Source organism: Podarcis melisellensis (genome assembly GCF_964234715.1).
Source record: "Podarcis melisellensis genome assembly, chromosome: Z".
Taxonomy (NCBI): domain Eukaryota; kingdom Metazoa; phylum Chordata; class Lepidosauria; order Squamata; family Lacertidae; genus Podarcis; species Podarcis melisellensis.
The window spans coordinates 6,355,108-6,382,788 of NC_138547.1; the positions used below are offsets into that span (position 1 = coordinate 6,355,108).

The 27,681-nt window shown below is 43.5% G+C and overlaps 3 long non-coding RNA genes across 3 annotated transcripts in view; all 3 read right to left on the bottom strand.

Moving 5' to 3' along the window:
* Window positions 1-12,318, bottom strand: part of LOC309361592 — a 30,195-nt gene extending 17,877 nt beyond the window's left edge. The window contains exon 1 of the long non-coding RNA XR_014164542.1: window positions 12,235-12,318. This is a non-coding gene — a long non-coding RNA (uncharacterized lncRNA). The remainder of the gene's footprint in view (window positions 1-12,234) is intronic.
* The window catches only part of LOC309361588, a 434,430-nt gene that overhangs the window by 40,677 nt on the left and 366,072 nt on the right, over window positions 1-27,681 (bottom strand). The gene's annotated exons all lie outside the window — the stretch shown is intronic.
* LOC309361605 lies at window positions 395-5,353 on the bottom strand. Its single transcript, XR_014164555.1, has 2 exons — window positions 5,267-5,353; window positions 395-514 (listed from the first exon to the last, which is right to left on the bottom strand). It is a non-coding gene; the product is annotated as an uncharacterized lncRNA (long non-coding RNA).

The window sequence follows — 27,681 nt, forward strand, 5'->3', positions numbered from 1 at the left end:
GACTCACAGTCAAAATGATGTTGCATCAAGCAAATTTTATCTCACACTTTCCAATGTACCACATTTGACAGAAAATGTGATTTGAAGGTGAGAGAAGATTTGTTGGCAAGAACACCAGATCAACTTCAATTGTGCAACCTGAATTTGCTGGTACATGATTGAATGCTACCTGCAAGAAGAACCGGCTAGAAGCCCCCAGAAACTCTAAGGTAAATAACCCTCATTAAGACCATACAGAAATCAAATGAGGCCTGTGTAGCCTTAAACATCCCAATGAAATGGAGTGTATGAATGGGAAGCACCAACATGACCCCCCCCTGCTCCCCACAGCCCCACACTCTGTTAGTGAAAAGCAGTAGCGTCCCGTGCACAGCGGAAGGATGAGGAGTACGTACTACATACTCTATATTGCTTTATTTACAGTTCAAAGCTGGTATGTTACAGAAAAACATCTTGCCTCTGCCGGAGCAGAAAATGCATCCTCTCTCCTCTAAAGCACGGAGAGAATAACAAACTGAAACTGCAAAGAACAGTGAAAAACAGGAAACCAGTGTACGTCACATCCAGTCTCCCTTTCCCTTGAGAAACCCAGCAGTGATTTACTGTGGAATGTAAACAACCTGTCTCGTGACAAGCACTTCGCTGCACAGAGAAGAAAGCAGAAACCAACATCCTCCCCCTTTCTGTGAACATCTCTGGGCAGCGTGTTCGTACAATATCAGTACAAACCCAACTTCTGCACATAGGTACAGTGTTGATCCCTTGATACAATCCTGGACAATACATCAGCAGGAATTTCATTACCTGGCATATAGGACACCTTTACGAGTCCCTTCTGAATACAATCCCTAGCATGTTGCAACTTCAATTGCAAGTGCTTCGTGCTTTGCTTACAACCTTCAGAATTCAGCAAAGCCAAACATGCTTTGTTGTCCTGGTAAATCTGGATTGGACATTTGACAGGAATTTTCATATCTTTGCACAATTGTAACAACCATTCACAATCCTTAAGTGAATAAGACAGTGCATTCAGTTCAGCTTCACAAGTACTTAAGCTAACAGTTGTTTGCTTCTTGCATGACCAATCAAATAGACCCTGATTGTACTTATAGCAAACTCCAGACGTACTTTTCCTGTCTGTAGTGTCACTTCCAAAACTTGCATCTGCAAATATCTCAAGACCACCAGACTTCTGATTGTTAAATCTCAGTCTGTAATGCATAGTGCCTTTCAAATACCGCGCTATGCGTTTCAGAGCTTTCCAATCCTTAACAGTAGGATTGTTGACTTGTCTGCTTAGCAAGTTACAGCTAACAGCAATGTCTGGTCTTGAACATCTGGCAATGAAGTTTAGCTTGCCTAGCACACTTCTGTACAGTGTAGTGTCAGAAAATGCTTCTTCAGTGTCATCTACCTGATAACCTGTTGTCATTGGTGTGTCTACAGGGTTAGCATCCATCAGGTTTAGTTTGCTTAACACATCAGCAATTTTCCGTGACTGGTGTACTAGAATGTTACCATCTTGATCTCTCTCTATTTCTAGAGATAGGTAGTTGTTTACCTCACCAAGATCTTTCATGTCAAAGTGCTCTTTCAGTTGAGCTAGGGCGTTATTGTACATTGTGACATCTTCCCAAAAGAATAAAAGATCATCAACATAAAACAAACAATACAGTTTCTTTTGCCCCTCCTCTTTGACAAATACACATGGATCAGCTTTCCCTTGCTGAAAACCTAGAGAAAACAATACTTCAGTGAGTTTTGTGTGCCAACACCGTGCACTTTGTTTGAGACCATAAAGGGACTTTTTCAGAGCACAAACAAATCCCTGTTTTACCTGTACGCCATCAGGTGGAAGCATATAAAGTGATTCATCTAGAGATCCATACAGAAAAGCTGTATTCACATCATGGTGACTAATGTGTAGATTCTCCTCTGCAGCTAGCTTGAGCATAAGCCTAATGCTCTCATACCTCACTGTGGGTGAGTAGGTCTCGTGATAGTCTTCACCTGGTACTTGTGCAAAACCTCTGGCTACCAATCTGGCTTTGTGTCTGACTATCTTGCCATTTTGATCAGTCTTCGCTTTGAAGACCCATTTGCTTCCAAGCAGTTTCATTCCTGGAACTACTGGAACTAGCTCCCATGTTTTGTTCCTTTCTAAGGAATCAAGCTCAGCCTTCATGGCATTTAACCATGGCTCAGCTTCCTTTGAATCCAAATCCTGGATTTCTTGGAAACTTGAAGGTTCAAATACCTTCTTGGAGCTTTTAACAACTGTTACTGCTATCTTAGCAAACTCATCAGCAAATCTCTTTGGAGGTCTGCCTTTTGTGGCTCTCTGTGACCTACGAATTAGCCTTAAGTCTTCAACACTCTCCTCTTCCTTCTTAGGAGAAAAACGACCTATTGTGAACAATGGTTCCTCCAATTCTTGATCAGAGCTTTCAGAGGGTCGCATAGAGGCTTTCGCACTCTTGAAATCTTCTGAATCACCCGATTCAGTTTCAGACTCAGAATCAGAACCTTCATCAGTGGGTGTGGGTTGTTGCGGTTGCTTTTGACTATCCTCAGTCTCATCACTGTCATCAGGATAACATTGGAAAAATCCCACATTCTTCCCCCACTTGGCATTGTACTCAACACTTCTTGTGAGCTTAATTGTCTTAGAGTCAGTCATCATTATTCTGTAAGACCCTTTCTGATAACCTAGAAAGATACCATGCAATCCACGCTTGTCTAACTTGGAGTTTTGTGGTGAGTGAACCCACATGTCAGAACCAAAATTTTTCATGTGTTTGATGTATGGCTTCTTGCCAAACATCTTCTCATAGGGGGTACAACCAATCGCTGAAGATAACCTGCTTGTAACTGTAAACAAAACACGAGAGAGATTCAGCCCAATAACTCTCTGGAAGATTTGCATCATGCAGCAAGGTTTTTAACCCTTGAAGCAATGTTTGATTTGCCCGTTCCGCAAGTCCATTCTGCCATGGCGAGCGAGGACTACACAAGTCGTGTTGAATTCCTTTCTCAGTCAGAAAAGCTTCAAACTGCTGAGAAGTGAATTCTCCCCCGCGATCAGAGAAAAGAGTCTTTATCTTCTTACCATGCACATTTTCCAACCAAGCACAGAATTCCTTGAACCTTGGAAAAGCCTCTGATTTCTGCTTGAGATTGTACACATAAATATATCTGGAAAATGCATCAATGAGAACCATGAAGTACCTATTTCCACCCAAAGAGGGCGCTAGTGGTCCAACCAAATCAGCATGAACAACCTGGTATGGTTCTGTAGCTTGCCTACTAGACACCTTACCTTTCGCAGCCATTTTCACCTTGTTTGCTGCGCATGCCTTGCACTTCATGTGGTACCTGCAGGGTTTAATAGTCATACCTTCAACCAATGCAGGCATTTTAGATACTGCCTCAAAATGCAAATGACCAAATTTTCTATGAAAATCGTGAATACATTCTGCATGCAAACTTTTGTTAGAACCTGCAATGCAACAAGTGCTATCCTGCACAACATCATCATAATACAAAACATACAAACGATCAACATATTCAGCATACAACACATAATCATTTTTCTTTGTGATGATGCACCTTTTGTTTTTAAAGGAAACGTCAATTTTCCGCTCATTCAGCTGTCCAACGCTGAGCAGATTATGTTTGGCATCTGGCACATAAAGCACATTCTGTATCGATAAGTCCAAACTGTGAAGAACAACAGTTCCGTAGCCTTTACTGGGAATTGTGTGGTCATCCGCCTGGTGAATCGCACCTTCCTGCGGTGTAAAAGACACGAACAGTCGCTTATCGTTGCACATGTGATGGGTCGCCGCTGAATCAACAACGAAGAAAGATCTAGACGTCTTCTGGGCCTCTGCAACCTTAGGAGTGAAGCGTGAGACCATTGCCTTGTGCTGCATTGTCCTGGACACCGGACCTTTGTCTTTGCCTCGGCCTTTTCCACGCGATGAGCTTTCGCTGTGCTGCTCTGTCTTGGCCTTGGGATTTCTGCATTCCCTCTTCATATGGCCTAGACGTCCACACGAGTAGCATTTCACTGCCTTCAAAGCTTTGGCGCCATCTGGTGGTTCCACTGCACTATGGGATGACATCTGTGAAGTCTCCCTTTTGCCCATGCAGCTAGCACCCCTGCGATCTGCTTCATTCTGAATCACGGCAGTAACATAGTCCACTGTCAGCTGAGCAGTTGGCTGTACAGCAATCTGAGTTGCAACAGACTCCCAACCTGAACCCAAAGATTGTAGTATCATGAAGGAATACACAGCCTCAGGAAAGTTGAGTCCTCTCTGTTGCAGCTCATGTCTCAGATTCTGCATCTCCATCAGATGTATACGCACATCTCCACCTTCAGCAAGAGCCATATTATGCAGCTTGTTAAAGTAAAACATAGTGGATCCAGCTTCTGTCCTCAAGTGAGCCTCTCTCAAAGCGTCCCAAATTTCTCTGGCTGAGGTCTTATCACGCAATAGACAGAGCTCTTCTGGGGATACTATCAATGTAAGAGTTCCCCTTGCCTTGGAATCCTTAGCTTCCCATGCATCTGTAACTGGAGCTGGGGGGGTGTCTGTAATAACTTCAAACAGACCCTCTTTCCGCAGAATAGCCTCTGCATACTGAACCCAGACCGCATAGTTTTTCTTATTGAGCTTAAGAATCCCACAAGCATCCTGAAGGGCCATCATGACTCTGGCATTAGCCATTTCTGCTGCGTTAAATCAGGCTGCTTTATACAAGCTGTGTCTGTGCTGCTCTGCTTAGCTGCAGCTGCTTTATTCCAAAAGCGCTTTTAAAAGTTACTTTCGATTTCCCCAGCATAGTAGCTTATGCCTGTGAGCCTTTTACCTGTGCCCGGCAAAACGGCTTTAAAAGTTCAAAGTCCAGCCATAAAGCCATTAATTAGAAGCTGGCAGGCTGCCCGGAGCAGTAGCACATACCTCATCAATCATCTTTACGCGCAGAGCAGATTCCGACCCGATCTGTCCCTCTGCATTCCGATCCTTTGCCGGCACTCCGATTCGACTTCTGGGCCCATAACCATGTGTTAGTGAAAAGCAGTAGCGTCCCGTGCACAGCGGAAGGATGAGGAGTACGTACTACATACTCTATATTGCTTTATTTACAGTTCAAAGCTGGTATGTTACAGAAAAACATCTTGCCTCTGCCGGAGCAGAAAATGCATCCTCTCTCCTCTAAAGCACGGAGAGAATAACAAACTGAAACTGCAAAGAACAGTGAAAAACAGGAAACCAGTGTACGTCACATCCAGTCTCCCTTTCCCGTGAGAAACCCAACAGTGATTTACTGTGGAATGTAAACAACCTGTCTCGTGACAAGCACTTCGCTGCACAGAGAAGAAAGCAGAAACCAACACACCCTGGCTCAGTAACTCATTTTTTTCTAATCTTAAATTCACATTTACTTGTCAGTTTGTGAATTATTTTTATTAAAGCATTTTCATGTAAATTCCTCCCAGCATGTCCACTTTTCTTTTGCAAAGCAATTTCCCCATAAATAATTCATTTTCATATGTTGTTTTCATGTATATATGTATTTTTGTGTACACTTTACCCTTGTGCACATTGCCTTGCTGGAGAACTGCATTGAAAAAAAAATTAAAGAAGTGCAAATTTTGAAGGAATGGTTGTGCTTTGGAAAGTGTGAATTAGACAATTTTTGCCTTGAATTGAATTTCTCCTTCATGAAGGGCTACTGGAAGCGAGTATTGGCAACACATCTGAAAAGCACTGCTCTTATCCACAGGTTTCTCTGGGACCTAACCAACTGGGGTGTGTGTGTGTGTGTGTGTGTGTGTGTGTGTGTGTGTGTGAGAGAGAGAGAGAGAGAGAGAGAGAGAGAGAGAGAGAGAGAGAGAGAGACTGTGCAAGTTTCTTGTCAGGCAGTGCACAGCCAAGAGTTAAATTTATGCTTTCCTTGTTTTCAAGCTCCAGTTCATTTTTGCCCATTGACCTGTTCCATAGTTTAGAACCAGCTGCAAAAAACAGCTGTCATTCTCTGTTACTTTGCCAGCCTTATTCTTAAGGCAGTCATCAAAGTCTGGCAGTGACTGAAAGCAATTCAATTAGGTATGACGGTCAAACCAGAAAGAAGCAGGGGGAGGGGTCAACTTAAATCTCTCCAGTTCTCTCTCAGTTTTAAGTCTTAATGCACGGAGAAGAGAGGCAGAGCGCCCCAATTTAAACACGGCAGGATTTTGCTATGGGGTGGGAGGATGAACTTTATTTCAAGGGCACATCAAGGGGGGGACCAAACATCTGGGAGAGGAAGGACACTTCTGCCTGCTTTGCTGACCGCAATGTTGCCTCTTCAAGGCCTACAGAGAATTCTGACACGGTGCCTCCTCCCTCTGCTACTGCAATATGTTCTCACTAAAAGTAATAGTAGTAATTAATGCTCTTTCCCATTTAGTGTACAGCCTGTTCTGATGTTGCCAAGTTGTCAGCCTGGTGGGATTTTTTCCATACTCAACAGTAGGAGGATTCAGAAAGAGGAAAGGGAAAAGGGACCATGGTGAGCAGAAAACAGGCGTGGGTGCATTTGAAGCTATTTCCTTCTCTCTCTATCTCTCTTGCCAGCACCTTGTGAGTGTGCAAACAGTTATAAAAATAAAGGTCAGCAAGATAATCTTGATAAATATTTAATAGTCACTGGTGGGGTTTTTTTTTAATGTCTCCCTCATTGTTACAGATTGAATGTCTAACGGTGGTGACATCTGGCACACGACGAGCTGAAAGCAATTACTTCAAAACTTGGATTGAAAGGGAGAGGAGGAGGAGGGAGGGGAGGAGGCATCTGAGAGTGAGGGAGAGCCTGTGAAGCTTTTTCAACTTGAAGAAGATACTAAGGCCTTGGCTCTGTCCCATGCAGGGCTGTAGCTCATTGGTAGTATGGCAGTACAGCTGATTTGCATGCTAAAAGTTCCAAGTTCAGTCCATAAAATGTGCAGGTTGTTGTTGCTGTTTAGTCGTTTAGTCGTGTCCGACTCTTCATGACCCCATGGACCAGAGCACACCAGGCACTCCTGTCTTCAAAAATGTGCAGGTAGGTCTTGGAAAGACTCCTGTCTGAAACCCCAAGGCAGGACCATAGAAACCTTTTCAGGCCAATGTCTCTGTTCCCTGCAGACAACTTTTCAGGGGCTGCATTCCAGAGGTGGCCAGGGTCTGATGTAAAAGCAAGCAGAGTAGCAAATGTGATTCTGAGTCAGTAGTGTGATGCAGCACCCCCCAAGGCCAGTGCTATTGTAGACTGCTTTAATGGAAGTAGTGTCCAGATCAAGGGAAGGGATAGTAGTGCTCTATTCTGCTGTTCCTGAGAATGGGACTTAAACCAGTGGATCCAAATGACAAGAAAGGAGATTCTGACTAAACGTTAGGAAGATCTTTCTGACAGTAAGAGCTGTTTGACTACCTTGGAAAGTTGTGGACTCTCCTTCGTTGGAGGTTTTTAAACAAAGGTTGGGTGACCACCTGTCAGCGATTCTTTAGGTGTGATTCCTGCATTGCAGGGGATCGACTTCCAACTCTACAATTCTATGATTGTGTGATTCTATTACAGTGGTACCTCGGGTTAAGTACTTAATTCGTTTTGGAGGTCCATTCTTAACCTGAAACTGTTCTTAACCTGAAGCACCACTTTAGCTAATGGGGCCTCCCACTGCTGCCACCGCACGATTTCTGTTCTCATCCTGAAGCAAAGTTCTTAACCCAAGGTACTATTTCTGGGTTAGTGGAGTTTGTAACCTGAAGCGTATGTAACCTGAAGTGTATGTAACCTGAGGTACCACTGTATTTAAACAGTTAGGATATAGTCAAAGCATAAGATGGTGCTTCTTTTGTCTTTGTTTTTGGCCACAATATATAGTATAAGTCAGAATACTCTGTTTCTATCCCTATTTTACATCTTTAGGAACTGTTCTGGACTTCTGCAAAACTAGGCTCAATATCTGCATATCACAGAGGGTTTGGCAATCCCTTCTGCCAATCCAGCAAATTAGGCTTTTAATGCATTTAGTTGTGTGTCTGGGTGTTCAGATTCATACCCAGACCAACCAGGACAAGTGACTGGATTTCCAGTTCTTTATTGCTGAAGTGCTCAGTTACATCACTTCCCAATGTATAGGTGATATACAATATCACTCCCCACTAACTAGCTATCTAGGCAACCTCTCACCTGACCTGTGTCCTATCTTGGACGGTTGGAGCAACAGCCTAGCTCCACCCACTCCAGACTTCCTTGGCTGACATGATATGCTCAAACACCAGGCAACAATTGAGGGGGTGACCTACGGGATTCCACAGACATGACTCTCTCTTTGAGTTCTGCATGCTCTTGTGGCCCTGGAACGTCCTACAGTTCTTCTCTTGTTTCCTTTCCCCTGTCTCTGGCCACCCGGTCTCCTGCTTCTAACCCCATTTATTCATTACTGACAGCTGCTGCACAGGTGGCACAGAACTCCACAAATTACTGGCCCCATTTCCAAAACACCCTCCTCCCATCCTTTCTCCTCTGCCCACTCCTCAGGCTCCTGCCCATTCCTGACATTGGGGCAACTTACGGGGGGGGGGGATAGATACAGAAAAAAAATTAGTAACAAAATCCTCTTCCACTGGAGGATTCCACCTAGATGTTGACTCTGTGCTTCTGAAATTTTTTCCTGCTCATATCATGGTGGCGTAGAACGAGAAACAGTACTTTGGAATATTTTACAAAAAAAAAAAAAATGAAACAAGTTTGCCTTCTTTTTCTTTTTATTCATTTGCAAAACAGCACACTAGTTCAGTGGTGTGATTCCACTGCCAATGCTGCTAATAACAGAAAAATAAAAAGCTTCCACCTTAAATAAATAATTTTCAAAAAATATTTAAATGGCTTGTGGAGAATTCTACTATTTGACTGCTATCCAACTATAATGAATTAAAGTGCACCATCTAATCCATGTAATTATATAATATTTTAATTTGGAGATTCCCTTAGTATTACGATGTCGGTAATTTTTACAACTTGTCTTAAAGACACATGACCCAGGTTATTCCCTAAACCTAGAAGTTCTTTCCCAATTTTTCCTGAGAGGTTCTCAAAAATAAAGTTGTTTCAAACAATTCTTTATTTCTCTTGTCCAGCCTTTGATAGCCTGGTGCCCTTCAGATGTTTCGTTTTGCTTTTTCAATACTTTTTTACTAACAGTTTTCAACTTAAAATACAATAAAAGTCACACTAATCTAGAAAATAAAGATAAAAAGAAGGAATAGGGAAATGAAATGAAATGAAGAAGAAAATAAGAGAAGAATAAAAGGAAATTATAAAGCACTCTATCAGATTTATTAAAACGAAATCTTAACCCTTATTCCACACACAGAAGAGTGAACCTTCCCAGTTCTCACTTGGGAGCTTCCCCCTCTTCCCCCTAGCCTCCCACTCTGGGAGATCCTCTCCGCCCTGCCCCTCACACAGGGGCTTTCATCTTCAATCTAGCACAGGGGTCAGCAGACTTTTTCAGCAGGGGGCCGGTCCACTGTCCCTCACACCTTGTGGGGGGCCGGACTATATTTTTTGGGGGGAAATGAACAAATTCCTATGCCCCACAAATAACCCAGAGATGTATTTTAAATAAAAGGACACATTCTACTCATGTAAAAACATGCTGGGCCGAATTTAGAAGGTGATTGGGCTGGATCCAGGCTCCAGGCCTTAGTTTACCTACCCGTGATCTAGCACTTTCCTATGTGTATCTTCCTTAATCCAAGATAGAGAACCTCAAATTACAAAACAAAATGTAAATATAAATAATGAAAAAGGAAAGTCATAGAAAAGCAAGATATAAAAGAACTAAAGAAAAAGAAATAAGAAGGGCTTCCAGTTCTCTGTCTGCCAATTACGTATGTAACAGTTATTCAAAATATTCAGACTATGCACTCCAGGATAACATCTGGCTGTACTACTGTCCAGCTATTTCTCCATCTGCTAGATGATATTTTTTCAATCTTCATTACCAGTCCTCTCGCATTCACCCTTCCCCCCCCAAAAAAAGTCCAATCAAAGCTCTTCAATTTTTATTATCGTTAAATCATAGTCATTTTCCAATCTAATATGATGAGTTTCTCTCCAAGGGTTCAAACAAATCCCAACAGTATGATAGTCCATAATTATTTGTTATCTCTTCATTGATTCATACCCAATTCCATATATTCCAGTCTGATTTGCTGTTGGCCATGATTCTGTATTCTGGTTTAAAGAGAAAAGAAAAAGTCACTTTCCTCCCATTTTTTTCAATTATTTTCCCAAGTCGATCACCAAAATTTTGGGAGCTTCTTCTGTGTTTACTTTAGCTTGTACACAAGGGCATTTCTCTCTCAGCTTTGCCATCTACAGTTGTTTATTAATGTTTCTGGTTATAATTCCATTCATTTCTTCCAGAGGCACAACAGCATCATTTATGTGTTCTGCCATCTCTGGTTGTTTCTCTTCTAGCACAATGGCATCCTTTGTCTGATCAAATTCTCCAGACAGCTATGTTGATGTCCACTCCATTCCAGCATCTGCTGCTGTGCATTTTGACTTTACTTTTTCAGGTTCAAGCAGTCCTGGATCACCATCCTTTTGCACAGGTCCCGTAGATTCTTCAGTCTGATATTTCTCTAATCCAATCTCCTTTAACATGCCACACATCCCAGCTCTTAATTCTATCAGCTGCTTGTCTAGTAATTTTTACATAATACCGACAATCAAAGAGACATTCAGCGGTGTTTCTGCCATCTTGGGTTTTATTATTCTCCCTCTTGACAGTCTCTGCTTCCAGAAAAATGTACCTGTTTCTTTAAATCAGCATTCCATTCCGACACCAATAACATACAGTTTTGTTTTCCACATTCAACACAGCACAAAAATGATGGAGGCGGTGGACTCCTAAACCCCATTTGAATATACTGCTCAATTACAAATCCCAAATGTAAGTAAGATGAGCAAGTAAAATCTAGCTGGGGCTGGTAGAAGTCATCATCCAAAACATCTAGAGGGGGTTCCTGGGAGGGAAATTTCAGACGAATCACCAGCTGCTGACACTCCTGTCAGCAGAACAGAAAGATTGCTCCTCTGTCTAAACAGCTTGTACTATCAGAAAGATCATCCTACTGTTTTGATGAACATCCTTTTCTTGTAATTTGAGCTTTTTTGTTTGGGACTTTCCCTACAGAGTAAGCGAAAACAAATTTTCTCTCTCTTATGTGATAGCCATTTGCAAAGGGCTATCAAAGAACCTCTTATAGTCCTTTCCAGACTAAACTACCCAAATTCCTTTATTTTGGAGAAATGTGACAATGCATAATGGATAGTGTGTGGAAATTAGACTGTAGTTTCTATCTGCGGAGTATGCAGAAGGCAGCCCTGGGTTGTTTGACCCTTTAGTTCTCTTTTCCCTCCTATATAAACTATGCAAGACACTCTCATGTAAAGTTTAAAGAGCATATAACTTTTACTTAATATACTTGCACTTTCAGATTAAATACATATACAATGCAGGTGGATGTTTCTTTTAGTTGCTAAAGTATTTTACATAGATTAAACTGTTACAGACCAACTAACATTTACAAATTGAAAGAGTGCCCTTCAGCTCTCTATATTGAACAAACAGGCCAAACCCTACGCCAGAGGATAAATGGACATAAATCTGATATCAGGAATTACAAGACAGAGGAACCAGTAGGAGAAAACTTCAATCTCCCAGGACATTCTGCACATTCTGTCTTAATACAAAAGAATTTCAGAAATAGACTGGAAAGAGAAGTTGCTGAATTGCAACTTATTACCAAACTTAAAACCATGGAGAGACCTGGTGTGAATAGAGACATTGGATTCTTATCTCATTATACATGATAAAGTTATTTTTAGTCATCTCACCCCTTGCTTTTTCCTGTAAGACCAATTGCAGTCATTAACAGTCCTCAACAGGTTTACCACACCTATCAGCCAATCACCCATTCCCACCTCCCTTCTGAGTAATATCCCTCCCCACCCTCTCACTATATATAAGGGTCTAGGTGACTTTCGTTTCAGTGTATCTGAAGAAGTGTGCATGCATATGAAAGCTCATACCAATAACTAACTTAGTTGGTCTCTAAGGTGCTACTGGAAGGATTTTTTTTTCTTTTATTTCGACTACGGCAGACCAACACGGCTACCTACCTGTAACTATTTACAAATTGACATACTCTGACTTTGAGGCAGACAGCAGCACAACACAACATTCCTGCCACTCTGGCTGCTAAGACTCATAAAACTGTTGATAACTGAACCAACTGAAATAACTTTCACAAAGTGTATGACATCACAGGTTTCTACGACCCTTTACATGTGCATTTTGGATGCTAACATCCAACATAATGAACCTTACATTCTAAAACTAGGAATACGTAACCTGTGGCTCTCCAGAAGTTGTTGGACTCCAATTCATATCAATCAGCCTTGCTAAGGCCTGTTGATCAGGTCTGATGGAGAGTCACCACAGGTTCCTCATCGCACACACAGCCATGGATTCCCCATCCTTATTCTAAAATCATAAAAATAATGTAAGCTGAATAGCATTTCTACTAGCTGAAATTTGCATTCTCCTTGTTGCACAGCTCCTGCTTGTATAATTCCCATAAGCATCTGGTTGGTCACTGTGAGAACAGGATTCTGGACTAAATAGGCCTGTGACCTGATTCAGCAGCGTGGTTCTTATGTTCTTATGCCAAAACATTTGCCCTAAAACAACCCACATCCAAACCCTAGAAATGCATCCTTTTCCAAATACTTGGTTGTTCATGGGTTTACCAAGAGGAAAGGTGTAATGTGAAGGAAGTGCTGCTTCTTCCCCCTCCTCCTTGCTGGAGAAAGTCATTGGAGGTAGGGGAGAAAGGCCGTGATTGAATCGGCATCTGTGGCTCCCCAGAGCTTGCTGCCTCTTCACTTATTGAATTAGGATAAATTGGAACTTTCATAAATTGTGATATAAATCATTATCTCAAGTTAGCAGATGCAGTCTCACCAGGGTAGAACTCTGTTAATAACTCTGCCGGATTAGGAGTGATTGGTACAATTTAAACCTTGTTTCTCTCAGCTTGATCAGCCTCGTTGCAACGGTGGCAATTATCCCATTTCACTTTGAATAGCTCAGCATAGAGGAGCTGCCACCTCCCATCCATCCATCTTAATGAAGCCACCTCTGAGTCTATTCCCACCTTTTGCCAAATACATCTCTCCACCCCATTTCCCCAGTCCAATCAAAACCCATCGCTTCCTAAACTAAAAAAAACCCACAGAAACAAAACCAGCCCTTGACTTAAGTTACCGCTAAGTGGCTGTGTTGTCAAGAATCTTCAGCCATTTGGCTACAGCCCCACTGACACCTTGGTCTCCTTTATTTAATAGCATCATTTACCATTTTTGGCAGACTTCCGGTTGAGGAAATTAGATGAGAAAACAGAAATAAGCCACCAGAGTTCATTGAGCAGAATCTGATGAATGCATTACTCGGGTTGCTTTGAGTAATATACTCAAGGAATTATTATTATTATTATTATTATTATTATTATTATTATTATTATCATCATCATCATCATCATCATCATCATCATCATATTTTTTTGCAGGAGCTGCTCATGACTATTCTGATTAATTCAGCAAAGGTCTTCTGCATACAGAGCTTTACCTCAAGCAAGTTGCTGTCTTTCTGTCTCTCTAGTTGTTATATTGGAGCTTCTGCGCAGTTACTCACTGGCAGTTAGTGAAGTACCTCCAAAACACTGCTTAGATTGTGTTTTCCAGTAGGAAGGGCTATAGCACAGTGGTGAAGCACCAGCTTTGCATGTCCTGAATTTAGTCCCTTGTCACTTCAGTTACAAAGCATCTCAGGTAGCAGGTGGTGAAGAGCTCCTGTCCTAAACAGTGGACTTGAGATGGATAACCTGTGGTCTACTGGATGCTGCTGGACTGCCACCATCCCTTACCATTGTCCATACTGGCTGGTGCTGATGGGGACTAGATGCAAACAACATTTGGAGAGCCACTGCTAGATCTGTATAAAGCTGTCCCATGTGGTGAATTGATGAACTGCAGTTTCTTCCAAATTGACCCCAGTACACTAGCTGGCCATTGTGTCCTTGTCAGGAAGGTTTCCTATTCTAGCTGGGCATTCCTTCAGTGACACTGTCTAACTGATCCCTAGGAGTGTGCGTCTCATGTGTCAGAGAATGTTCTGGGAAGAAGTCCTCTATGGGATTCTATTTCACTGTAGCAGTATGCCTATTATTGCACATTCCCCACCAAACACTGATGATGGAGGAATCTGCTTAGGTCTGGAAGTCAACCTCATTGCATTCTTGTATTGTGGGGTTCTGTGGCTGTGTTCAACCTGAGAAGCCCCCCTCTTGCATTTTGATCCCCCAGCCAGTTCCTCCTGTTTCCCAACTAGTTAGGGACATTCACACTCACTCTGTGGGGGCCAGGCTGCTCACAAAAGCCACACCACAAGCAATATGTTTCCATTCAAAATGATAGCACTAATTAACACACTTCATTTTACTATTGCCATCTGTTCCATGGTGCCAACAAGCACAGGAATGCTTGGCTTTCATCCGCCCTGGGGGCTTGTTCCCAGCATATGCTGAACCTTAAAGTAGGAGGTGGCTAGAGGTTGGGAGGATGAGAGGTGGGAAAGGTACATGGCTGGCTTATCAACTCTGGTCGTTTTATCCCTCTTTCTTTGTTCCTTCATATATTTCAAGGTTTGGAGCAAGTCAGTCAGTATTTGAAACGAGAGATATCTCTGAGGTAGGAGCAGGGGAGAAATTCATTTAACTCACATTTTTAATGTGAACATCAACCTATTTAATGTGAACATCAACCCATAATACAGCTATGCTTTGAAATCTGCACTTCTCCAAATTTTGTGGCACAGTTCTCCAACCCAACAATATGCACAAAACTGTGGTTATAAAGTTTGCATAAAATAGATATATTTGTGCAAATAACATGCAAAAGTGCATTATACTAGGAGAAATTGCTTGCAAAGGTATGCATATTATGCAAGGTTGCAAGCAAGAATTCTTTTAAGTTTATCACATTTGTATTCCAACTTTCCTCCAATAAGCTCGGCAGCATACATGGTTCTCTTCCCAACCATGTTATCCTCACAACCCTTTGGGGCAGGTTAGGCTGAGAAATTGTGACAGGCCCAAGTTCACCACCCAGTGAATTTCAGGGCTGAGCAAAGATTTGAACCCTGGTCTTAACACTGCATCAAACTGGTTCTGTATATAAATGTGAAAATACTGCGAATTTTGGTTTCACTTCAAAAATGGGGGGAATTTATTGGAAGTTTATGGGGAAGATGCATATAAAATATGTATTTCAGGGAGAAAGCACACATAAATGCATATTTGGGGGTAAAATGTGTACAAAATGTGCAACAGGGCATACAACAATGCATGCAATTTAAACACATGTTTTGGTATTTTACACACACGCGCACACACACACACACACACACACACACACTGAAATAGATGAGATACAGCTGAGCACATCCAAAACTGACAGAAAATGGAGATTGGCTGACCTGTCAACCCATAACGCAAAGCATGAGCTCTACGTCTAAGCTTCTGGATCTTCCCCAATGATGTCCCTCCCCAGAAAGAGCTGGTGGGGAGAATAGCAATTACGTGTGTCACCTTGCCCCTATGATAGAGAGGTCCCAGAGCTGTGTGATGTCAGTGCACTGTGTGTGCACGCCTTACAACATCTGCACAACCCTGGGGCATAGTGACATTGCATGCACATTCTACAGGACATGCTGACATCGCTTATGCATGCCATGGAGTGTGCTGATGTCACATGTGAATGCCTGGCAGTGTGCTAACATCACTTGCACATGCTCAGCATCATCCATGCACTGCTGCCACAGAAGTTGAGAGGACAGCCCTCTGTTTTAGAATTTTGTGGGAGCCTTGGCCCCCATGGCCCTCCACACTTGGCGCTCCTGCTAGCAACTGTCCTCTCTGCAGCCCTGCTGGTTTTGTTGTCACCCCTCCCCCCCATCACCAGCCTTGCCTTCTGCCTAGGTCTTGAGATCCTGCAAGCAGATTCAAGAAAACACAGCCAGGCAGACAGGGCATTGTGTTGAACAAGCACCGCCACAAAAGGCATCTGTCACAACACATCACCTGCTGTGTTCCCTGAGTCTCTAGCCAAAGCTACTAATCACATGTGTCCCCACTGGAGAATGAAAGGGCGGCTTGTTTTGGCAGCAATGGGAAGAGCATGCCTTGAAATGCATGCACGTGCACTGGAATAAGAACAGAAATCATGATGTTCCAAGCAAGTTCGGATGGTGGTGATTGAGCAGGCAGGTGAGCCACTTAAGAAAGGGGAGAAGCAAACCTGTGACTTTCTTTTCCTTTTGGAAAATTCCTGCCATTGATCTTTCTCTCCACCCCCCCCACCCCATGTGATCTACACAGAGATGTGCCTGTGCAAACTGTTTGTATATCATGCAAGAAAGAAGCTGTCACGACAGCCGACCATAGCATCTCTCTTGCTGCTGAATGGCACTTCAGAAAGGAGACCGCTGCTTCCATTTTTCCCACTCAGAGATACAAGCTTTGATTATGGCAAAGGGGAGACAGATGGGGTTTTTATTTGTCTTTGGAGGAAGCAAGGAGAAAAGCGAGAATCTATGGCCCCTCGGAATCCAGAAGCAGATGCTTCCAAATGAACGCATCAACGCAGCACTTTGCTGACTAGAAGGCAAACTGAGCCAGGTGAAATGAGGCAAGGCTGAACCATCTTCTTGTTGAAGATATTAATATTCTGCACTTTGAAGCAACTGGAAGCATAAGAATTGACTCCTTTTGGAATAAATCATTGTCCAAAGTTTTACTGACAGAACTCTTAAAAATAAAATATAATACATCAAATGATACAGCCAAAATATCAGTACAATCTCTTGTGCTGCCCAGCACAGACTTAGCATCTTAATAAAATATGGAATGATCCAAATAGACCTAAAAGCAAAGGTCTCTCTTTCTCTGCAGCCTGCTCCAAGCCTCCAGGCTGTTGGCTCTCCCTTCAGGAGAGCTCCTTTTTACATCTTCACTCCATTGAATTTGGGCGAGAAAGACTCAAAGGCAACTCCCTTCAAAATGGAGATTTTGCAACCCAATGCCTTTCACATGATCTAAGGTTACAGCTCTCACATGTTAGCTATCAGAGAACAACAATCAGTTAGTTAGTCATGAACTTAGCAAGAGCTCAAACTGCTCTCCTTGCTTTCAATATAGGCTCATGGAAAAAAAACCATGTTAAACCTAAAATATACATTATACCATTTTTAACTTCTGTGTCAATTAAACCATTATACTAGATACTTCTGATGTCTCCAAACATCCCCAACATCTTTCTCCTTGATATGGCCTTGAATTCTCCCATTTCCTTGTCAAGGAAGATGTCTTCTCCTGTTTAGCCCTCACACCAAAGGGTGTATGAATGAATGTTGAAACTAGTTTGCTGAAGAAAGGTAAAATTTATATTTGCTGTCCTGTTTCTGGCACCAGCTACTATTGGTATGGGGCCCTCACGAGGTCTCCCCAAAGGGAATGTCACCCTTTGGCTGAAAAAGGTTTCCCATCCCCGTTCTTTGTGAATAATAATAATAATAATAATAATAATAATAATAATAATAATGCCCAGCCCACCTGGCTTGGTTTCCCCAGCCACTCTGGGCCGCTGACAACAGAATATTAAAATCACAATAAAACATCAAATGTTGAAAACTTCCCTAAATAGGGCTGCCTTTAGATGTTTTCTAAAAGTCAGATACTGTAGTTGTTTATTTCCTTGACATTTGATGGGAGGGCGTTCCACAGGGCAGGTGTCACGACTGAGAAGGCCCTCTGCCTGGTTCCCTGTAACCTCACTTCTCACAGCGAGGGAACCGCCAGAAGGCCCTCAAAGCTGGACCTCAGTGTCCAGGCAGAATGATGGGGATAGATGCTCCTTCAGGTATACTTAGTGAAGTGCAATATGCATGTTCACTTCACATTGGAAAATATTCAAACTGGAAGTAGTAAGTATTATCCCCACTCCAGCCTTCTAAAACTAGCTATTGTTTTTGAAGACTAGGAAGCAAAAGGGTAAGGGGACATATCCCTCTTTTAATTTGACCACACCTGGTCCAGGTCAATACTCATCTGCAGTATTTCAGAATCTCAGATTTGAGACAAAATTTAGATTTAATTGCCATACTCCATTCCCAAGTGACTCTAGTATTCACTAGTGGAGACCTTACTGTTAAATTTTGGTCATTTCAGAGTTCATGAATGGTGTCACCACAGGACCCCATGATCTCTTAGACCATTCTTCTGACTGAAAAAAGCAGCACAGAGTAAAGTATGAACCAAGAACTATCAGAGTGACTCACATTTTAGAAACTCAGAAATACCATATGAACATCAGCTCCAGTTAGTGTTGCCAGTGATTAGGGATTAGTTGTAGCTAGTGGCCATAGGGAATGGTAGGGGGTAAGACAGGGAGCCCAATAGTAGTTGGAGCCAGAGCCAATGACAGACTGAGCCTACTAATTCAAGTTTTAGCCCCATCTTTCCCCCTGCTTAGTTCTACAAGAGACAATGCTAAGACTAAGGAGGAGGGCAGATAGGCAGTGCTACCAGTCTGAATTGGTTTTAAGTAACAGAGCTGGAAGGTGGGGGCTTGCTGTGAGCACCCCAAGTTTGGTGCGGCAGTGTCCCACTTGCCCAAATGGATCAGCCTCCATTATTAGGGATGATGAGAGTTGTTGTTGTTACTATGATTATTATTATTAGTGTGTATATGTGTGTATATGTAAAAGGTAAAGGTAAAGGACCCCTGGATTGTTAAGTCCAGTCAAAGGAGACTATGAGGGTGTGGTACTCATCCTGCTTTCAGACTAAGGGAGCCGGCGTTTGTCCACAGATAGCTTTCCGGGTCATGTGGTCAGCATGACTAAGCTGCTTCTGGCGCAACAGAACACCGTGATGGAAGCTAGAGCACACAGAAAGGCCGTTTACCTTCCCACCACAGTGGAACCTATTTATCTACTTGCAGTGGTGTGCTTACAAACTGCTAAGCTGGCAGAAGCTGGGACAGAGCAATGGGAGCTCACCACCATTGCAGGGATTCGAACCACTGACCTTCTGATTGGCAAGCACAAGAGGCTCAGTGGTTTGGACCACAGCACCACACACATCCCTTTTATCTTTTACACACACACACACAGAGAGAGAGAGAGAGAGAGAGAGAGAGATTGTGGAAGGAAGGAAGGAAGGAAGGAAGGAAGGAAGGAAGGAAGGAAGGAAGGAAGGAAGGAAGGAACATTGCCGGCTCACATTGGCAGTAAAAATATTCCATCAATTCAAATGTAAACTTATAAATTAATATAAGCAGCCCATGTGTCCTAATAGCCATCTAAATGAAATTAGCAATTATAAGCCATGCCATAAGACTGATTTATTATTACTGAATGCCTGTTTTTAATCTGTTTTCCCCTCCCCGGTAGTATTTTTTTGGTTGTAATCTCTGTTTTTATCATACTGTTTTATTATTTTTCACTTTGCATTTTTGTACACTCCTTGAATATTTTTTTTTTTAAATTAGCAATTTTAAAATGCTTTTAAATAAATAAATAAGTCTCTTCGTCTGAATTCAGATTCATAGGAACATGCTTAGAGCTGGATTGTGGCTCAGATGAACAGGACGATTCCAAATGGATAGCTTTGAATCAGGTAATGCTAAATCTGTTTTGTAAACTGCTTTGAGGGTTTGTTTTTACAATCAAATGGTATCTAAACCTTTAAAATAAATATACGGTAAATAAAAAAATTGTGTAGAGGTCAATTTTAATGCATCATTATGCAAATTAGTTTATTTCTCTTGGGTGAGAAAGAGAAAGCATTATGGCATTGGTTATTTATCCCTCCTTAGTTTACTCTGAAGGTTCACCAGCTAACCTATTTTTGTGCTCTGATATGCTGCCCTTTCAAATGGGACAGTGCAGCCCTTTGGAAACTGGCTATACCATGGTGAGTATAAAAAGCACAAGGATACAAAACAGGAGTTGTTTCCAACCTGCTGCTGATTTTACTGCTAAAACCTGGAGTCATCCAGTGTAACTGGATTCTAGATGTTTCAAAACAAACCAAGGTAATGACTTCTTCACAGTGTGTTTTGGTTAAACTATGGAATCCATTTCTACAACATATGGGAAGGCCACCAGCCAAGTGGCGTTATGTGAGCTCAAGACACACATGTATTAGGGAAGAGGGAAGGCGTTCTGGAGGTTGTGCACTTGGGGGTGCGGAGGGTGACGGAGCCCCCCTTGGCATGCCAGTCCTCACCTCTAACACTATCAGAATGACCCTGCCCCTCACCGGAGCCAAGCAGGGTTGCACTGCACTGCCTGCCCATCCCCGCAGGGGGGAGCCCGGCCAGCGAACACTGGGAGAAGAGGGCCGGGCTGCACTGCACTGGAGGCACTTGCATGCGGGTGCCTGTTTCATGCCCCCTCAAAAATCCACCCCTGGGGCCATGGCGCCTCTGCCCCTTCCATGCTATGCCCCTGCACCTGCCTAGGGAGTAATCTAAACCTGCTTTGTGCCAGACTGGGGGATTGGATTGGACAAAGATGTCCTTCTGCCCTGCCCAGCTGGCCCTTGCCTGCAGAGTGCTGCCAGAGGTCCTCATTCCAGCCACTAGAGCGTCACTACTGGGGCATTCTGGGGATGGGGAGGAGCTGATCCAGCTCCACTGCCATTATATGACAGCATTGGGCCAATTTCAATCCACCTGCTGTGCCCTCTGAATGCCAGCATAGTGTCAGGCTGCCAGAATAGCCCTGCTGACCATTGTATGATACTGTAAATCAGAAGCGGGCAAGTGACTTGATGGCAATTAACTTTTATTGCCTAACGCTCAGAGAGCCAGCACACACAAACACGGTTTAGATAAGTGAGTTGTAAGAGCTAGGTTTCCAGCCCCATCTCCCCTCATTTATGTTCCCCTCCCAGCATTCTTCTGCTGTGACTCAGCCCTCTCAATTGCTTTGCTCTTTTTTCTGCCCTCTGTTTTTGAGTTGTGAAAGCAGGAGGGTAAAGGCCCAGAACAGGACTGTCTTGCAGAGCAGAAGATAAAGCCCCTGCTCTTTCCCTGTCAGAATCTGCACCCATACTCTCTGGCTGCAACTCTTCCCTGCTGGATCCCTCTGTCGATGGCTCCTCCCTGTCCCACCAGTCTGAATCAGGTTCAAAATCCTCTTTCCCAGTGTCACTCAGGCACCTCCTTGGCAAATCAGGTCCTCCTCACAGAGGGCACATGTTGTGATGAGAACATCAGGACTCACCTCATTGTTGTGTGGGTGGGAGCAATTGGGTAATCACAACAACCCGATTGGTGGTCCCTCTGTTGCTGGGCAGATCTGGCCAATGGGATTTTTTTTGTGTTAACTGAGGGACCTTTATATATACTGCTGCATGTTGCGTAGAGCTTCCTCTTTTCACTTTGTGCACCAGATCACCCACCCACCCTCCCTATATTTAGGGTCTTTCTTTAACCTTGCTATGGCATCATGGGTCATTTGCTGTTGGGGCAGGGGCCCGGTAGGAATTTCCCCATTTGGCTGATTGGCTGGTGCAACTTGGGTTTCACCTGCTGCGTAGCAAATCATCACAACTTTGTAAGGTTTGCCGGTTAGGCATTGGTTCAAGGTGGTCTGGAGGGGAGGTCAGAGAACCTGGCCCCTCCAAGGCACAACAGGTATTCTGTTAAAAGAATCCAGGGACTCACCATGCTTTTGCTGACCCCTTTCGGAGGGGTAGGGCCCCCGGGAGCATTTTGGGGTGAGCTTGAGTCACGTGACCGTACCAATGCTCCCCCACGGTGTTTACCTGTACTGATGATATGGTGGGGCCCAGTCATCAGTGCTGTCCTACTGAGGTCAGGTGCAGCTAGTCAGGAACCAATGCCTAAACAAACCACTCACTATCTGTAATCAATAAAATTGTGACCAAAATTATGCCAATAACCTAAAACTAAATTCCATGTCGATTGTGTCTTTATTATTGGGAAGCTTCTGGAGATCTTAACACACAGCTGGCTGCCATCACTCCTCCTCATCCAGCCAGTCCCTAAGCCTGCCCCGTGAGCAGTAGAACTCTGGACATAGCAGTGGCTCTACCACTCCATAAAGCCACATCAGACAGAGCCCTTGCATGACTTTAACAGGAGACTGCACAAATTAATGGAGCAGATCAGTAGCTGCTATTCATGATGGCCAAATTACTTCCAGCATCAGAGGCAGAAGACCCTGAACACCAGTTGCTGGGGAAAGTCAGCAAGAAAGGCATACCCTCCAACATTTTTCTGATGAAATGTCCCTTTCCCTTTCCATAATGATATTTTTACTATTTACAGCCCACACAAATTATTGGGTTGCCCCAGCTACCCTGGACAGCTTCCAACATATATAAAAACATAATTAAACAATAAAAAAGCTTCTCTATAGAGAATTGCCTTCAAACTCCGTACCCTCCAACATTTCTCTAATGAACATAGGGACATATTAAAGAAAAGTGGGACATTTCAGGATCAAATCAGAAACCTGGATGGCTTCTCTAAATCAGGGACACTTGGAGGGTCTAGAAAGGACTGTTGCCTTTGTGTCCTGTTTATGGGCTTTCCAGAGGCATCTGGTTGGGCACTATAGGAAACAGATTATTGGACTTGAGATAGGCTTTGGTCTGATCCTGAGGGGCTAATCTTATATCCTCATGGTATTCTGTAACCATTCTGCAGGAAGGGAAATGGAAACAGGAGGGGAAACATGATGCAATGCACTTCCTTCAGTTTGGCCTCTGTGGCTTCAGTTCAATATAATCCAGCAGAAATGGCTTGAGAGTATCTAAAGAGGGTTTCATCTGTGTTTGTTTTATTCAATTAAAAACCTTCAGCCAGAGCTTTACTCCCCGCAGCTCTGAGAAGGATATTTTTCTATAACACGGCAATGATTTACGATCTACGAGACAGTGTTTAACTGAACGTCATCCCAAAGCTTGAAGGCAGCTTATCAAGGGATTGGTCACTCGAGTTAATGAAAAATGGATCCCTCATGACAGTCTGTAGTGCGGCTATATTTGGATAACAAATGACATGCTGGGCCAGAGGCTTGGCAATTAATACTGTGGTAGGAGACGGTATGCAACAAGAGAGTGAAGCTGATATTTTAGATCAATACAACCTGTGTTGTTCTCATCCCAGAGCTTTGAGACATCTTGCCAGATGGGATCCAGGTGATGGAGTGGGCAAAACAGAAAGGGGATATCCATCTCACATCAACGTGGACTATATCCTTGGCATTTTCAGGTAGGATACAGAGAGAGCCCCATGTGATACCTTGGAGAGCAGCTGCCAGTTAGTTCCTGAGCTAGATGAACCAATGTAAGGCAGTTTCCTATGTTCTTTGGGGGAAGGGCTGTAGCTCAATAGTAGAGTGTCTGCTTAGCATGCAAAAGTTTTAAGTGTATCTCCAGATATGGCTGGGAGTGGGAAGGACTCTATCTGAATCCCTGGAGAGACAAAACCAGTCAAGGTAGACCAGAGATGAACCTGTGTTCCTCCTAATGTTGCTCATCTACTGGCCCTTCATCCCTAAATATGGTTTGGAGCTGGGACTGATGGGAATTGAAACCCAACAACATTTGGAGGGTCCCAAGTTCTCCATCTCTTGTGTAGATGTTGATGTTGTAGGCATCCATCAGTGTGCCTCTGGGGATGAATTCAAACCACTGTGTTAGCAGCACTGAAGTGACCTCTCTGGGGCACAAGCCTGGGTAGTGTGTATGGAGGTCCTGGGCTGCCCTGGTGGCAAGACCCCCTCTCTCAGTCTTGTTGATGTGGTCCAAAGGAGAGCATAGCAAGATGTTTAGAATTGGCTTGGCTGCAGGAGTTGCCAGAAGGAGGTGTCCTAGGCTCCATCCAACCATCTTAGGGACTCAACTTTAGACTTGTGTAACCTACTCCTTAGCCTTTTCTTCTTCTGAAGATATTCCACAAGGCAGTAGAGGTTTAGGATCAGTCTTCCTTCTTCTAGATGAGCTACCTTCCCAGGTTGAGGAGCCCCCTCTACAGCACATGAAGAAACCGCCTTCTTGCCCCACTATTGGTCTTCTCCACTCAATCCTCTTGAGCCTGTCCTTGATGAGTCCCTAACTCATCAAGGGTTTGAGACCCATCAGCTACCTTCACTTGGTTTAGGTGGCAGGTCAAAGCCATTTCATGGGGTGTGGTTACTGTCACATGCTGGCAGCTTTTCGGAGCCACAAGCAAGAGCTGAGTGCAGGGTGGAGACCAAAGGTGGACAAACTATTCCAGAAGGTGGACCTACCCCTCCACTAACACCCAGTACACCCCATTTAACTGAGTTAAATGAACCAATGGTCTGCCTTGGTATGCGGAAGCTTTCTATCTTCCTGTATTGTAAGCTATTGATTTCTATCTTTTAAAGTATTTTTTTTATTTAGTTAACCAATGTGAATAGCACTGTACATAAAAAATGAGAACCAAAACAAGGAACTTCCACGTTTTAAAAATTGACACTACAGGGCGGAGATAGGTGAACTCTCCAAAGTTTTTATTTGGAATGCAATCGCAATAGTACAGTACTCGGAAGATATGCATCTGCCATGAGAACTTGGGCTTTAGACCTTGGCACATTGCTACCCAGCATATCAGGGGGACAGAGGTGGGGGAAGGAAAGTTTAATCCTCCATCCTATCAAATCCCCATGTGCCAACATTGTAACCTATGCTGCTTACAGCTGTTTGCAAGGTGAAGGACTCCCTGAGATAATTTTTGGCTAGCAATGATGAATAAGACAAAAAGGAGAATTGCCTACAGAAAATAATGCAGCCAGCCAGCCATTCATTTCATTTCATTTATATGTCACATTCATTCCAAGGATCTCAAACTGGTGTATGTGGTTATCCTAATCCTCATTTTATTATCAAAGCCACTCTGTGAGGAAGGTTAGGCTGAAAAATGTTGACTGGCCCAAGACCACCCAGTGAGTGTCATGACTGACTTAGGTTTAGAACCCTTCTCTCCCAGGTCCTAGTCCAACACTTTAAATGTTACACCACCCTGGCTCTTAATTGCCAATTTTGATTGAACACACAAACACACACACAAAGGGGATGGGATGATTTAATCCTTTGTTGTATGTTATGGTTCCAATCCAGATGAGCCCCATGTTGAGATTTGTGATATAACAACAGCACTTGGACTGACTCGGTCTTGGATGTGAGCTAGAGGCACCATGTTGTGGTGTGTTCAGTTTTATCTCAATGAATGTGATATTAGTGGTTAGAGTTCTGGAGTAGGAACTCTCCTGTCAGGAGGCGGAATCAGGAAGAGTCAGCAGGAGGGTAGATTCCCTTGCTTCTTCAGCAGCTTGCCTCCACTCTGCCTCTTGACTCTCTGCCACAGACTCTCCCTTCTCACCAAGCCCTGTTACCTCTTCATCTTTCAACTCCTCCTCCCAAAGCCCACAAAACAGGCAACTGGGATAAGACCAATTCAAAAGTTTCCATCTGGCATCCCTTGACCATTGCTTAAAAATTTGCATTTAGTGCTGGGTAAGGCCTCCCCCTCTCACAAAAGCTGCCTTCTAGAGAATATGCTTGCCATTTTCATTTGCTGGTGAAAGCAATGTCTCAAAGGGGATCCCCAGAGAACTGTGATGGCAGACAGTCCATGGGCTTGATGGTGGGCCAGTGGGCCAGCAACTGGCTTTGCCCTGGCTCCATCCTCCATATGGCTCTCTGTAGCCTTGCGATTTCCAAATGGAATCGCAATGCCACTTCACTCCCTCTTTACCCAGACACACAAATCCACACAAACAAAACTAGGGTTTCCTAGTTTTAGCAGGCTAGAACATGTGCAGATGACGGCTAGTCAGTCCCAGCAAAGCCCAAGCAGGTTACAAATATACAAGACACATTTTCTTCATTTCCTTCCATGCTTTAAAAAAATGGTGCTCAACTGGAAGTTTCTTTTGCAAAAATAATGTTCTTCCTTGGTTATTCCCATGCTCAAAGGCAGATTAGCTATATATTGACAAGCTAGAAGGTGTGCAGAGGAGGGTGACGAAAATGACAAAGGGTCTGGAAACCAAGCCTTATATGATGAACAGTTGAGGGAGCTGGGTATGTTTAGCCTGGATAATAGAAGACTTGAAAGGAGATGGGGAAGCCATCTTCATATATCTAAAGGGCTGCCTCACAGAAGATGGAGCAAGCTTGTTTTCTGCTGCTCCAAAGGGTAGGAGCCAAATTCATGGATTCAAGTTACAAAAAATGAGATTCGGACTAAATATCAGGAAGAACTTTCTGGCAGTAAAAGCTGTTCAGCAGGGGAACAGACTCCCTCAAATGGTGCTGGACTCCCCTACCATTGAAGGTTTTTAAGTAGAAGCTGGATGACAATATGTGAGGGATTCTTTTGATGTGATTCATGCATAGCAGTAGGCCTCAGGGTCCCTTCCGTCTCTACAGTTCTATGATTCTATGATTGAAGAGGTGCAGTTTTGTATCTGGAGATAGAGAGAGCTCCTGCCCTTCCAATTATCCTATCCTAGCACATTGCCCTTTGCATCTATCAATATGAAGTGGCAGTACAGTTGTACTCAGTATTAACTGAAACAACATAACTCAGATTAACCAGATTAACACACACCCTTGAAAGTGTTCTCCTTTTAGCCATGCAGAAACTGCTAGAAACACTTCTCTGCCACCTCAGAGCTCATAGGTAGAGCATCAGCTTTTAACACAGAAGACCACAGGTTCACCCCACAGCATCTCCAGGTAGGGCTAGGAGTATCCCCAGCCTTAAAATGCTGGAGCGCCAGTGTAGATAATACTCAGATGCACCAATGGTCCAATTTGATAGATACCATCTTCTTACATTCTTCACGTACATTTGCTGGGTCCACATCTTGGGTAAGAGCCATGGCTCAATGGTAGAGCCCCGACTTTGTAGAAGAGCTTGTATTTGAGTTTGGATTTGAGTTTGGATTTGATATCCCACTTTATCACTACCCTAGGGAGTCTCAAAGCAGCTAACATTCTCCTTTCCCTTGCTTACCCACAACAAACACTCTGTGAGGTAGGTGAGGCTGAGAGACTTTAGAGAAGTGTGACTAGCCCAAGGTCACCCAACAGCTGCATGTGGAGGAGCAGGGAATCGAACCCGGTTCACCAGATTATGAGTCTACTGCTCTTAACCACTACACCACACTGTATGCAGAAGGCCCCAGTTTCAATCCCACACATATCCAGGTAGATGTGGAAGAGACCCCAGCCTGAAATCCAGCAGAGCCACTGCCAATCACTGTATATAATACTGAGTTAGATTAACCAAATGGCCAAAGTATAAAATGGCTTCCTACATTGCTTCTGCCACTTACACAGACTTTATGGCCCATTTCAAATGTCACATGTGCCAGCTGCCTCAGTGGAATCCCTAGCCTTGATCCTCTGTTTGCCATCCTCTATTAATGCGCCATCA